This window comes from Pelodiscus sinensis, chromosome 21, assembly GCF_049634645.1.
Source record: "Pelodiscus sinensis isolate JC-2024 chromosome 21, ASM4963464v1, whole genome shotgun sequence".
NCBI lineage: Eukaryota > Metazoa > Chordata > Testudines > Trionychidae > Pelodiscus > Pelodiscus sinensis.
In genome coordinates this window covers 13,701,266-13,714,254 of record NC_134731.1, presented here as the reverse complement: position 1 = coordinate 13,714,254, position 12,989 = coordinate 13,701,266, and the positions used below count along the sequence as shown (strand labels likewise).

Sequence of the window (12,989 nt, the reverse complement as noted above, 5' to 3'; positions counted from 1 at the left end):
AACTAGCTTCTAATAATTTACATTAAAAAAAGAAATGTAATTTTAGAGAGACAAATCCCCTAAATTGGCAAGGAAGCACATCACGTTCCTGTCGATTTGTATTTTTCTTATTAATAATTCTATGGCTTTATCTTTCACTTTCTGCTCAAGCTGTATTTTTTCCTTTCCCATAATAATGAATTCATAAGCTGAGAAGTGACAGGTAATGTTTATTATGGTGATGACTCCCTTGAACAAGCTCCCTAAAATAACCTCGATGGATTTCCAAGGAACCTTACATTTGGAAATTAATTATGCAACCTTACTTTTAACATATCTGTAGGTAATCAGAACAAAAGATGACAATTGTCTTTGTTAATTATCATGAAAATTTACTTATGAATATTGTAATTGTGAACGTTGCTGCATTGGCTGCCACTCATGGGCGAAATAGCTTTAGGGGCATTATTTTCCTCCCCATTATAAGTGTAACAAAGGGCTAGTGAAAAGAGAGGAGCTGAAATTGGAAGCTCTGAAGTTCCATTTCAGATGATATCATTTGTCATATAACTTTCAATGCTGTTGAGTTGTTTTAGGAAGTGGAACACTCTGCTCTTCTGTCAATATCACTGCAAAGCTAAAAGACCTTGGATCAAAGAAACACTTCACTACATCTACTTCTGACTGAATTTTTTTTTTTTTTTGTAATGAAAACAAAGAGATGGCTCACAGGATTGTTAACAAGTTTCTTAGTGTCTTGTCTCTGAGTCATAGGTTCAACAGGCCTCCATCAGTAGTACCTAACAATTTATGGTATTTATCTGATGCCCGTTCATTGAATTTGTGATGGGGTGTTCACATTGTACTAGGGTTCATTAACCAGACAGGTCAATCCTCAGGGGAGTTAGATGATCTAAGCAACCACTGAAGGACGATGGAGTCCAGCTGAGAAGAAACAAGCTTGGACTAGTGTAATGTCAGGAAGCTGATGGCAGAAAAGGGCTGCAGAGAGGAAGCTTACAGTCATTCTGTAGGCATGAGAAAGGGAAAAGAGGAAACCTGGTGGGGATCAAAAAATCTTGAGGCTCCAGGCCCTGGAAGAAGAGTTTATCCAGAAAAGTGGTGGAGAGCAGAAGCCTTCGTACAACATCCTCTGTCAAGGAGTTGAACAGGTTGACTGCACAATGTGTGAAGAAATATTTCCTTTTGTTTGTTTTGGCTGTCAAACCATGGCCTTCCCTTAGCACTTTAATTTGCTTTAGGAATTTTTTTTTATCTTTGAAGATAAAAAAGGCAAATCCTCTGCTGGCATGAATAGACACCACTCACCTGAAGTCAATGATGCTGCATCCATTTACACAGGCAAAGGATTTAGTTGCTAAGCTTGAACACAATGTGTTTCATGGGTCAGTTTTCTTAAAGCAGACAACATTACAATTTCTGGACTCACTGACTAAGCTCTGATAGCTGGCAAAGCATGACAAAATTAATTGGGGATAGACTAAAACAGATGCAATAACAACTAAGTGCCTTGCCTTTCTGTGAAAACAGGAGTTCTACTAGATCAAGTCAGCTCAACCTTTGACCCTCATTTCCTCCCTAGAGTATCAGATATGGGGAAATTGCCAATTAAATTAATTAAAGGAAGTTTAAAAGTACATTTTACAATTGTTCCTCTTAGCACAGCGCATATACCGTGCCATATCCTGCCACTCTCCAGAGGTCAACAACATTAAAAAAAAAAAAAGCTATGCCCTCTAGAATATTACAGGTGCTACAAAGAGATCTGATTACTAAAGTGCCCACAATTCAAGCTGAAGTCAATTGAAGAGTCAGACTGAATGGAAATGCAGGGGGCACGGGTTCTAGTTTAGTAAGCTGTACTGGTGTGTGGAGAGAAGCAGTAAAAACCCCAGAGAAGCTGACAGAACAGCAGCAGCAAACACCAGCCAGGCAGCACAAGTGCTTTGTATGTGTCTATGAAAAAGCCTAAAGAAAGAGCTTTCTGCATTCAATAGTGGTTCAAACAGGCTTGGAACACTGAGCAAAGAAACTGGCTGCTGCTGATTAATTTTTACTGTGTTCATTCACGGTGCATTCACTGTTAATAAACAGGCTTGAACCAAAGCAATTCCTGGCTCATTTTCTCCTCCTCTTGGAAACTTGCAAGACCCCAGATATTGGCTAAATGCTTCTGTAATGGCACGTCAGGGTTACCCCGACTCCTGCACCACCATAATGGCACGAACAGACTCCACCAGCCAGTAGAAAAGAGGGAGCTTATTGCTCCTCCAGGATACAGCACAGCATAGATGTAATCTGGTTACGGGGCAGGCGTAGGATGCCTCAGCCCCCCTTGAGATGGGGGAGACTGGGCCCCTAAATCCCAGCCCCTTGCTTAGGCTGCTTCCTCCATGATACCAGACAGAAACTGACTCGTTCCTCCAGCCCTGTTCCCCCAGACAGGGGTTGGTCTCTGCCTTCTTCTCTTTGTCTCTCTCCCTGGCAGGCAACCTGTCCGACAGGTTGAGAGACCCTTGCCTAGTGACTCATCTGCTGTCTTGTTGGGCTGTGCTACAAGTAGCCACTAGTGGAGGTCACCCACTGCCCAAGGCCAGCAACCAGCAAGGCACCACCACACCACACTGGGTTATAGAGCAGACAGGACGCCCCCACTATGTCACAGCTTCATTAAACCTAAATCTGAGTGACCATGATGCCTTGGTCACTGAAATTGTTTGCTCTTCTCCACTGTCTTCCCAATTTGCATAAAGGTAGCAAAATACAATTATGATGAGAGCTGGGCTGTTTGAAAAAAATTTAAAAAAAATCCTTATCTAAAATCAACATACTATGCACATGCTAAAGATGGAAAACAATCACAGCCAAGATGTGGTCTTACTGAGAGCAGCATCCCTGTGTGATGTACATAGGAGGAGTGCCATTGATTCTATTAGGGCTGAATTGCTTTATAAGAACAAAAACAACAAATAGTCTGGTAGCACTTTATAGACTAACAAAACATGTAGATGGTATCATGAGATCTTGTGGGCACAGCCCACTTCTTCAGATGACCCATGAGGAGTAATGGTAGTTTGAATTAGAGAGCCTAATTCGAACTACCTTCTCCGTGCTGCGTGTAGCCGCGGGCATGGAGTCCGCACTAAAGGGGGATTTAAAAATGGCAGCACCCGGCAAGATGCAAATGAAGCCCGGGATTTCATTTGCAACTTCGAATGCATACATTAGCCACTCTAGTTCGAACTAGGGTGGCAGTGTAGACATACCCTAACAGACTAACTCGGCTACCCCCCTGAAGCTTTACGAGAACAGATGATCCAGACACCTGATTTCAAATATATCCTTAGCCAAGTCTGAGCAGAGAATAAATTGTAAGCAACATTCCTTGCACCCATGATATATTAATTTAGCCTAACAAATCAATAAGCAGAAATCATGTAGATTCCTGTTTTATCTTCAATGCTCATTACTACAGGTTGAGCCTCTCTAACCTGTCATGTTCCAGTCTGGCACATCTGTGGTCTGGCATGATTTTAGTGAGCCAGATGTCCACTTATCATGGGTGTGGCCAAGTTTCCTGCAGTCATTTACAGCCACCAGTGCTGGCTCTCAGTGTTCTGTGTTATTACTTAGTGCCAATTTACTTTTAAATGTCTTCAAAGAGCCCAGTAAGCAGTGGAAGTGTTGGTAAAGCTTCTAGACAATATTGACCTCCTGTGGTCTGGCAAAGTTTCTGGTTCAGCATCAGTCACATCCCAAGGGTGCTGGACTAGATAGGTTCAACCTGTAATTATTTTGGGGTAATTTAAGTACAACTATGACCAAATTTGGGCCATTTTGTAGAAACCAGCTTCTTCTTGCTGTCACTAAAAACTTCAGTCACCTCTCCTAACCTTCCCACTATCTCATGGGACATATTACTTCTGGCAATAATCCGTGAACATCTCAAAGGACACTGCAACAGCCTGGAGAGTTTCACAGGCTGGCAAAGACACGCTGATGAAAAATGACTGCACACCCAACCTTTGGTAGCCAACCCATCTCAAATCTTTTCCCATCATAACCTCAGCTGAAACAGCTAAATCATCTTGGTTCCCTGCAATCAGGAAGCAAACGTAAAATGAATTATTCACAATGAGTTGTAACCCATGAACATCTGCTCTGGTGTTGTGCACATCAAGAACTGCAGCCTACATTTCAAGTGCATTCAGAACTCCCACTGAAATCTTGCATTTCTTATATAATATTGATTTTAAGTACAGATACTTAAACTATGATCTACTTCGGGCATCTTGAAGGAATTGGCTTCTCACTGTTGCTAAAAATTGTGCATCTGGATGTTATTTTATTTTATCACATTCTCATGCATCACATTTCTTCTGGTCACTCACAAACTTTCCCTGGCTTTTCTAGGAATGCACAATTGAATCCTCGCTGAGTTATGTGTGTGTGTCAGTTAAAACTCAGGTTCATGTACAGGGTATACGGTAAATTCAAACCCTGGGCTTTATATTTCATAGCAGTAGCTGACTTTTAGTAGCAAGGGACCCAAAATGATTTTGCCATTTACAAGAAGGAGTATCAGTGTGATCCAGAGCACTGGTAATTCCATTGATAGCAGCATGAGTTATATATGTTCAGCATCTCAGGGGATTGTCCTGATATTCAAAGTGACTAAGCTACAAGTTAGTTGCCTTTAAGCCCAGCCTCAAACACATTCTTGAAGAGCGGTCTCATCGCTATCTATTTTTGCTTAGAGCGACAGCTTAGTTTTGTTCTAGTTTACAAGGCCCTGATGGTTAGCGACAAGTGAGTGCCCTGTAGTCTTGCTAGCCTCTGCTTGAGCTATAATTCCCTTGATTTCAAAATGCTTGAAGTGGATGCAGCAATAGGATGGAGAAGTACCTGCAGAATGAGATGAAGGTCCTGGGTTTGTCTTCAACTGTCAGATACAGCCATGAAAGCTCGCTTGATGCCTTCTTCTGAAGGCTTCTTCAGTTCCTTACTCCGCTTTTCCAAAAAGGGGGTCTTTGTTTTGAACTAAGCTGAACCAAAAAGTCATCATGAGCTATCTGAACTCAGAGGGGTGGACATGTTAGCCTGTATCTGCAAAAACAACTAAGGGTCCTCTGGCACTTTAGAGATTACAGATTATAGATTAGGGCATAAGTTTTTGGGGTAAAACACACTTCAGATGAATGAGAGTGGAAGTTACAGAAGCAGGAATCTATACAAGGAAGAAGTTGCTAATCAAGTCAGAGTGGAAGTGGGTCATTGACAGCATTTGGTGTGAAGATTTGCAAATTCAATATAGGTTGAACCCCTCTTTGACGGCTTGTGTGGGTGCGAACGCCCCCTCCCGGTAGGGCAGGGAGGGGTTCAGCGGACCCGCCGTTTATAGTTCCCTGTGCTATGGCCCGCGGTTCAAGTGCGATCACCCGGTCAGGAGTCCGGCCCAGGGTTCAGCGGACTCGTTACCCCGCTCTCCTCTGGAGGCCCCGGGGTCCTAATCCAAACGGGTGCTATGGGCGAGGGGACAGGGCCACCCTCAGTGGCCTGTACGGAGACAAGGTCCTCGCCGGGGCGAAAGAAGGGGGGGTTTCGGTTACTTAGGGTCTTATGGCACAGTTCCCGTCATCCACTGTACCTCGAGTTGTTCGTACCCCTGACGGGGGGAGGGGGGGTGCAGAGGTCAGAGGTTCGTTGCAGGGAGTGGGGCGTGGGGGACCCAGGCCCACCCTCTCCACCGGGTCCCAGCTCAGGGCCCTAAGTAGGGGGGGAACAACGGGGATGTTCCTCCCCATGACAGGTAGGGACTATCCCCGTAACGCACCTGTCCACGGGCGCCAAAAGGACCCCGCCCCGGGCTCCTTCCACTCCCCGCTCCCCTTAGCCCCGTCGGCGTGTCTGCCAGGGGCGCTTACCCCGCCTGAAGCGTCAGTCCCATCCAGCTGCCGTCGTGAGGGTTTGGGGGCTGGCCTTCCTCTCCTCCAACGGGGGGGTCTCCACCTGGTAGCAGGGTCGGCGGCGGCTCCTCCAAGTGCCGCCCCTTGCTGTTCTGCCTGGCCGCTTTTCAAGCGGCCCGGGCAAGGACGCCGGGGACGTCAACTCCGCCCCTCGGGCGTCCCGACGCACCCTGCCGTCAAGGCCGGGGTGTGCCGCCCCCACGCTGGCCTTGCGTGGCTCTGTTTGAGCGGCGCGCCATTCGGGCTCCCCGCCCACCTGCCGCGGCCGTTCCTGGCCCCTCCTTCCCTGGCGCAGGGCAGGCCGCTCCTTCCCAGGGTGGGTTTCCCCCCGGTTCAGGTCTCCCCCGCCTCCTGGGCTGCCTGCCGGTCCACCCGGCGTCATTGGGGGGGGGCGCTCCCTACCCCGGGGTAAGTGCAGACCCGCCTGGGTCCGTCACACCCTCAAATCCAGAACTCTCTGGTCCGGCAACATCCGTGGTCCAGCAAGGTCAGGGATGTTGCTGTACCAAAGAGCGCTGGAGCAATGCAGGGGCTGGGGAGTCCCAGGTGGGCCAGGCAGCATCTGGGGAGCCCTAGCCCTGGCCTGGAACCCCAACATCAACAGGGCCAGACGGTAGAGCTTCCAGAGGCTGAGTGGCCTCTGCTAGGAACCCAGAGAAACCCCCGGTGGCAGCAGGGTTGGGGTGACTGGGCAACCTCCACCAGGGAACTCCCAGCTGAAGGGGGGCTGGCGGAGGCAGGTGGCCAGAATCCCCAGTGGAGCAGGGCAGCCCTAGTAACAGGGCGGAGTGGCCGGGTAGCCCCTGCTGGGGAACCATCTCCAGCACTGGAACCTGCAGCAGCCAAGCGGTCCCTGCCAGGAACCTTGGTAGACCCCGGGGAAGCAGGCAGGCAGCAGCTGGGGAGTCGTGCCAGGCCAGCTTTAGCAGAACCAGCAGCAGGGCAAGAGTCTCAGGAGAGGAGCCCAGGAGTAGGGCAGCCAGCAAGGTAGCACTGACCTCCCCTGGTCCGGCAAACTCTCTGGTCCAAGACAGCTCAGGTCCCGAAGGTGCAGGACCAGGGAGATCCAACCTGTACTATCAATTTAGGATTAAATAAGGATCTCAAATGGTTAATGCATTACAAAGGCCATTTCCCCTCTCTGTATAGTCAGATCTCCTCACCAAATGCTGAGAGTGACCCACTTCCACCCTGACTAGATTAGCTTCATTAATACAAGCAGCTTCTTCCTTATATACACCCCTGCTTCTGTAACTTCCACTCCAATTCATCTGATGAAGTAGTTTTTATCCATGAAAGCTTGTGCCCTAATAAATCTGTTAGTCTGAGCCCTGGTCCACACTAGGGTGTTGTTTCAAAATAACTCCCCTCATTTCGAAACAAGTGGAGCATCCACACTACCAAGTCTAATTTTGAAATAAGGGGCAGGTTATTTTTAACTAACTCCTGCTTTCCATTAGGAATAATGCTTATTTCAAAATAGTTATTTCAAAATAGAGATAGTGTGGACGATCCACTGCTGCTATTTTGAAATAACTATTCCCAAGACTTATTCAGAGCAATTGCTCCTCAGTGTTTCCTGGGGCTCTAAGCCAAGGTAACGCATCCACATTAAGGGAGCCTGCTTCGGACTAGTTTTGAGGCTTCCCTGTGGTTTTGACACGCTATTTTGAAATAGTTATTTTGGGAGTTATTTCAAAGTAAGTTATTTTGAAATAATTTTAGTGTAGGCCTTGAGGTGCCACAGGACTCCTCATTGTTTCTGAACTCAGAATTCAAACCTCTGGAAAAGAGTGCAGTAACTCAAAAATTTGCACTTGAGGCTAAAAAGAAAAAAAAAAGAAAAAAAAAAGAGATACCCACTCAATCCCAGAGAAATAGCAAGAAGGACATGACAACTTTTGAAAGTGTAAGAGCCCACACTATTATATTTGTAGATTTCTGAACTTATAGTACATCACCCTGATTACTATAACTAAACCTGATTTACAGATCTACATTATAACACTGCACTGTCACAGTTAGAATCCACCACTCAGAAAATTTTAGCTTTTGTAGTTTGCCCTTTTAATTTTGTCTGTTACTATGGTAGCAGCAATTAATTGCAATCACTAGTGTTTATGTTGAAAGCTAAGTCACATCAATACATGTTTTGGAAACTGAACAATAAAAATTGGAGTTCTGCACACGACATTCATTGTTTTTCATAATAGGTTATTTATGAGAATCAAGATTAATCAAAATCCTTTGTTCCCAATACAAACTATTTTGAAAATCACTTAATGCTATAGCATTTTCAGAGGATTATTTGGTTTCAATACACTTTCAATCTCAGCTTTTCACAGAACAGGACAATACATATTTCTTTTGAACTGTATTTTTAATAGTTATGAAAGCTGTGCAAACAATTGCTACGAAGTATCTATTCTAATTTTTTACACTATACTAATTACTGCAACATTGTAGAGACTAGATGTATGCCTAGCCCTAGAGTGTCTTGTCTGTAAGAGGGGACAACAATATTTTCTCCCACTTTTCTTTGCTCAGATACTATTACCATGGAAGTAAAAATGGATTGTCTTGTTTATGTATAAAGCGGTCACAGGAAAGTTTGCTTCTACTTGGAGCACCTTCTTTTGACAGCATCTGGGCATAAACTCTGCCAGCTTGACATTTCTCCTCATTTTTTCGTGGCCCAGCATCTCACTCTGCAGCCCATCTTTGGCTCCATAGAAGTGGGTATGCTTCATCTTCATGGCTTACCCCTCCAGCCATGTTAGAGCTGTCCTTCCCTTCTGGGGAGCCACACTGTCCCAGGCAGTTGTTAAATTCACTGCCCTAGCTGCACCACTCTCTCAGGGTATGTCTACACTACCCTGTATGAGGTTTTTCTGATGGGGTCTGCTGCTCACACTTGCCCTGAAGGGGCTAACTTATGGCAAATTGGACAATTAACATATTAGGCTACAAAAGGGGGTGAGACATTGAGTGGTTTGAAATCCTATTCATTTCAAGATTCCATGATTCTTTAACCTGCAAGATTTTTCCCTTGCTGCATCCCCTTAGAACAGGTTATTACTTAAAAGAATTCACAACATACAATGCCCATGTGTTGACTGCAGAATATTAACAACTTGTTAACTGCTGCCTACAGAAAAGTAATGTAAATTACAATGTCAGGGCCAGATCCTGCACTTCTATTCACATGGAGGAATATGTTAAACCCCATCCTCAGATCATTTATAGCACTAATGTATGAGATCTGTCATACTCCACTAATTATGGGATGCACAGAGTGAAGACATTGAAATAACCTATTTTATAGTCTGCAGTTAGAATGGATCTAAGCAGAGTCCAAACACAAAGGAACCTTATTTTTTAGATCAAAAGTCGAGGTGTCTGTTGTTGGTCTTACTGTCTTTGCATTTCTTTTTCCTACTGGAACATCAAGAATTGATGCACTAAACCATGATCTCTCAAGGTGGAATTTTCAATAAGTCTCAGCATTGGTTTAATAATTGATCCTATTAAAGTCAACAAAGTTTTATTGTTCACTTCCGTGTGAGCAAATAGACCAACAATGAACACCTTTAAAATAGCTACCTTTAAAAACAGTTATCGTTATCATATTAGGGATTCTTCTTGTTTTTTAAATGCCAATGATATGTAAAGTCATTTGTAAATGCCCAGTTGGAACCAGAAATATTTCAAGTCAGTCTGTTCATGAGATTTCCAGCCTTTCTTTCAGGCGAATGGAGTTCAATTATGCTTCAAATCAGAGTCTTTAAAACTTTGCAGGTTCTTTCATCACTATGGATTAGAATTTACTCACCTGGATCTTTCATTAAAGGAAAAAACTTTCACATCCATACTGCAGCCATCCCAAAAATCCACACCAATGCTTCAGTCGCTGTAGCACTGATTACAAAATACAGACTGATTGTTCCCTACAAGTTGGCTGCTTTATGTAGCATGTATATAAGGAAAATCCACAGATGGAGTAGACTCTATGCCTCCATATCATGGTCCCCAATAAAGGAAGTATATCTATATAGGAAAAAGATGGTATTGACAATTGGCTCAAACATTTTGACCAAAAAAATGCAGTTTCACTGAGGCCAAAATATTTTGTAAATTCACATCAGTTTCATCTGATTATTTCAGACATCTCCCCTCTCCATAAAAAACCCTCAAAGAAAATAAAAATATTTTTAACGGGAAAAAAGGAACAAGACTTTTCATTTCCTGAACTATTAAAATAAAATGTCTTTTAAAATGATCAACACAAGACATTCTGTTTAACCTACAATGATGACATTTCAATTAATTCATTTATTTTTGGTTTAATCCAAACTGTTTTTCCCCTCCAGTTTCAGAATTGCCAACAGACAGAAAAATCTGATATTCACACAGTTGTAATGCTCCTAAGCCCATCTATCCACACACTGGCATCTGTACAGCAGTCGGCCCTTTATAATAAAAATAAAAATCTACAGCTATTGCTCCCATCACTGTAACACTATTATTAAATGTAGACCCTGATTGTTCCCTGGAAGATGGCTGCCTTATGCAGCTTGTGTATAAGGAACACTCAGAGGGGTAGATGGAGCGTTGCAGCTTTATGCTTCCATATTCTTGGCCCCCCAATATTGGGGATATATCTATATAGGGAAAATAGAACCTGACCTGTCGTGACTTGAGGCTACTCTGATTCCTTACCCAGGGTCTGAACCAAAGCCCAATAAAGTCAAAAGTCATCTTTCCATTAATTTTCAGTGGATTTTGGACCAAACCCCACCTTCCCCCTCCCACTTTAAACAGATTTCAATCTGAAGTTGCTTTTCACTGTAAAACTTATTTTCTCTACATGGCACATTTAGACTACATTTTAATTTTGAAAGGATATGCAAATTGTGGGAATTTGCATATCTTCTTCCAATTGCTTTTTCAAAAGCGGGTCTTTCGAAAGTGAAATAGTCTGGATGGGGGTTCTTTGGAAAAAACCCTTTTTCGAAAAACCACATAAACTTCCTTTTTATAGGAAGAGTGGTTTTTTTGAAAAAGGTTCCCCCCCCACCCCCCGGGAAAAACTTTCACTTTTGAAAGATCCAATTGTTTTTTCGAAAGCAGAAGAAGAGATGCAAATTCCCAGGGAATTTGCACATCCTCTTTCAAAATTAAAATGTAGTCCAATAACCTGCTCTTCCATAACGAGCAGATCTTCCATGGCCTTCACCGGAAGCTTGATGTATGGCAACAATGAACACAGTGATTGTAGCTGTGGTCCTCTGAGCACTGGAAAGGAGAATTTTACCTTCAGCACTGAGACTCATATTGTAAGGTGCTTCTTCTCTTACGGAAAGTTGAATCCAGAATGTCTAAATAGGAGACCAGTAAAACAATTTGCTCTTTAAATGACCCAATGCACAATGGGCATATTGAAGAAAAACCATTTCCTAGTGACTAAATCTCATTAAAAAAGCAATTTTCTAATCAATTACAATGCAATTTAGCTGCTAACTGCTTAATTATATAAAAAAAGCTATTTTGTTCTGCTCCTATATTTATGAGCCATGCTTTAAAATCTCATCTTCAGAGTGGCTGTTTGGAGCAACATAACTGGTCTATCGGTGCAATTATATTGAAGCTAAGTTTTTCAATTCAATATATTATATTAGTCCAGAGAAATATTGTTTGTATAGAGGTATTTGAAGGCACTTGAAGGGGGATAGATTCACTAATTTATACAAGAGCTTATATCTTTATCATTACCATCACATACTATGAAAAGTATATTATTTTACATAGGTTTACTTGAAGAGCAATGTTTCTCTAATTTTTTAATTCCTGCATGGAATTAATCTTTTAGAAACATCTTTTAAAAAAGGATCATGCGTACTTGTGACAGGCTGACTTGTCTCCTGAGACTGAAACAGGTTAAAATGCAAAGATGATTTTTATAAGAGCTTAGAAACTAGTGTTTGATAGTGATTGCCTGTCCAAAGGATGAATAGAATCATGGAGGATGCACTGAATTCTCAGGGCTGGGAAAAAAAATCCCTAAAATCCCTAAAAGACATTAAAGCCCAACAATGCAAGCTCGTGCCATTTTTAGTCATGATTTTTTGCAAAATCCCAGCTCCTGAAGTCATGCGATTATATGAACTCCCCATTTAAAAAACACAAAAATAAGTGCTCTGTTTCTAGTCATGGTAGCAGAGGAACACTTGAAAATGTGACACCTACAGTATCCAGAATTAGAAGGCACATAAAAATATACCAAATCTGTTACCATGGGGTTGCCATGTTAAGCGTGCAGTGTAGACGTATCCTATTTTGAAATAAGCTATTATGGAAGAAATACCACAAAATAGCTTATTTTGAAATAGCGCATCTACACTACAGGGACGCCTCAAAAGGCAGGCTTCCCTAATGTGAATGTGCTACCTCAAGTTACAGCCCTAGGAGGCACTGGGGAGTAATAATTTTGAATGGCCCTGGGAAGGAGCTATTTTGAAATAACAGCGTCCACAGTACTGCTATTCCGAAATAGCTGTTTTGGAATAGGCGTTATTCTGTGTGGAATGAGGTTTCCAGAAGTCAGAATAAGCCTTCCATTATTTCAAATTTATTTTGAAATAACAGAATTGCTGTATAGACGCTCCGTATTGTTATTTTGGAATAATGGCCGTTATTCCGAAATACTGCTGCTGTATAGACGCAGCCCGGCTATGTCTAGACTGGCATGATTTTCCGCAAAGGGTTTTAACGGAAAAGTTTTTCCCATTAAAAGCATTTGCAGAAAAGAGCGTCTAGATTGGAGAAAATGGCGATCGGGGCTTTCCTGCCCAGAACCGCGTCTAGATTGGCACGGACGCTTTTCCGCAAAAGCACTTTTTGCGGAAAAGCACCCATGCCAATCTAGATGCAGTTCCGGGCAAGAAAGCCCCGATCGCCATTTTCGCCATCGGAGCATTTGCGCAAGAGGACTTTTGCCCGAACGGGAGCAGCATAGCATTTCCG

At 43.2% G+C, this 12,989-nt stretch overlaps 1 long non-coding RNA gene across 1 annotated transcript in view; it reads right to left on the bottom strand.

Moving 5' to 3' along the window:
- LOC142819266 (uncharacterized) overlaps positions 1-5,363 on the bottom strand; it is a 47,686-nt gene extending 42,323 nt beyond the window's left edge. The window contains exon 1 of the long non-coding RNA XR_012897094.1: positions 4,906-5,363. This is a non-coding gene — a long non-coding RNA (uncharacterized LOC142819266). The remainder of the gene's footprint in view (positions 1-4,905) is intronic.
- Between the last annotated feature and the right edge of the window lie 7,626 nt (positions 5,364-12,989).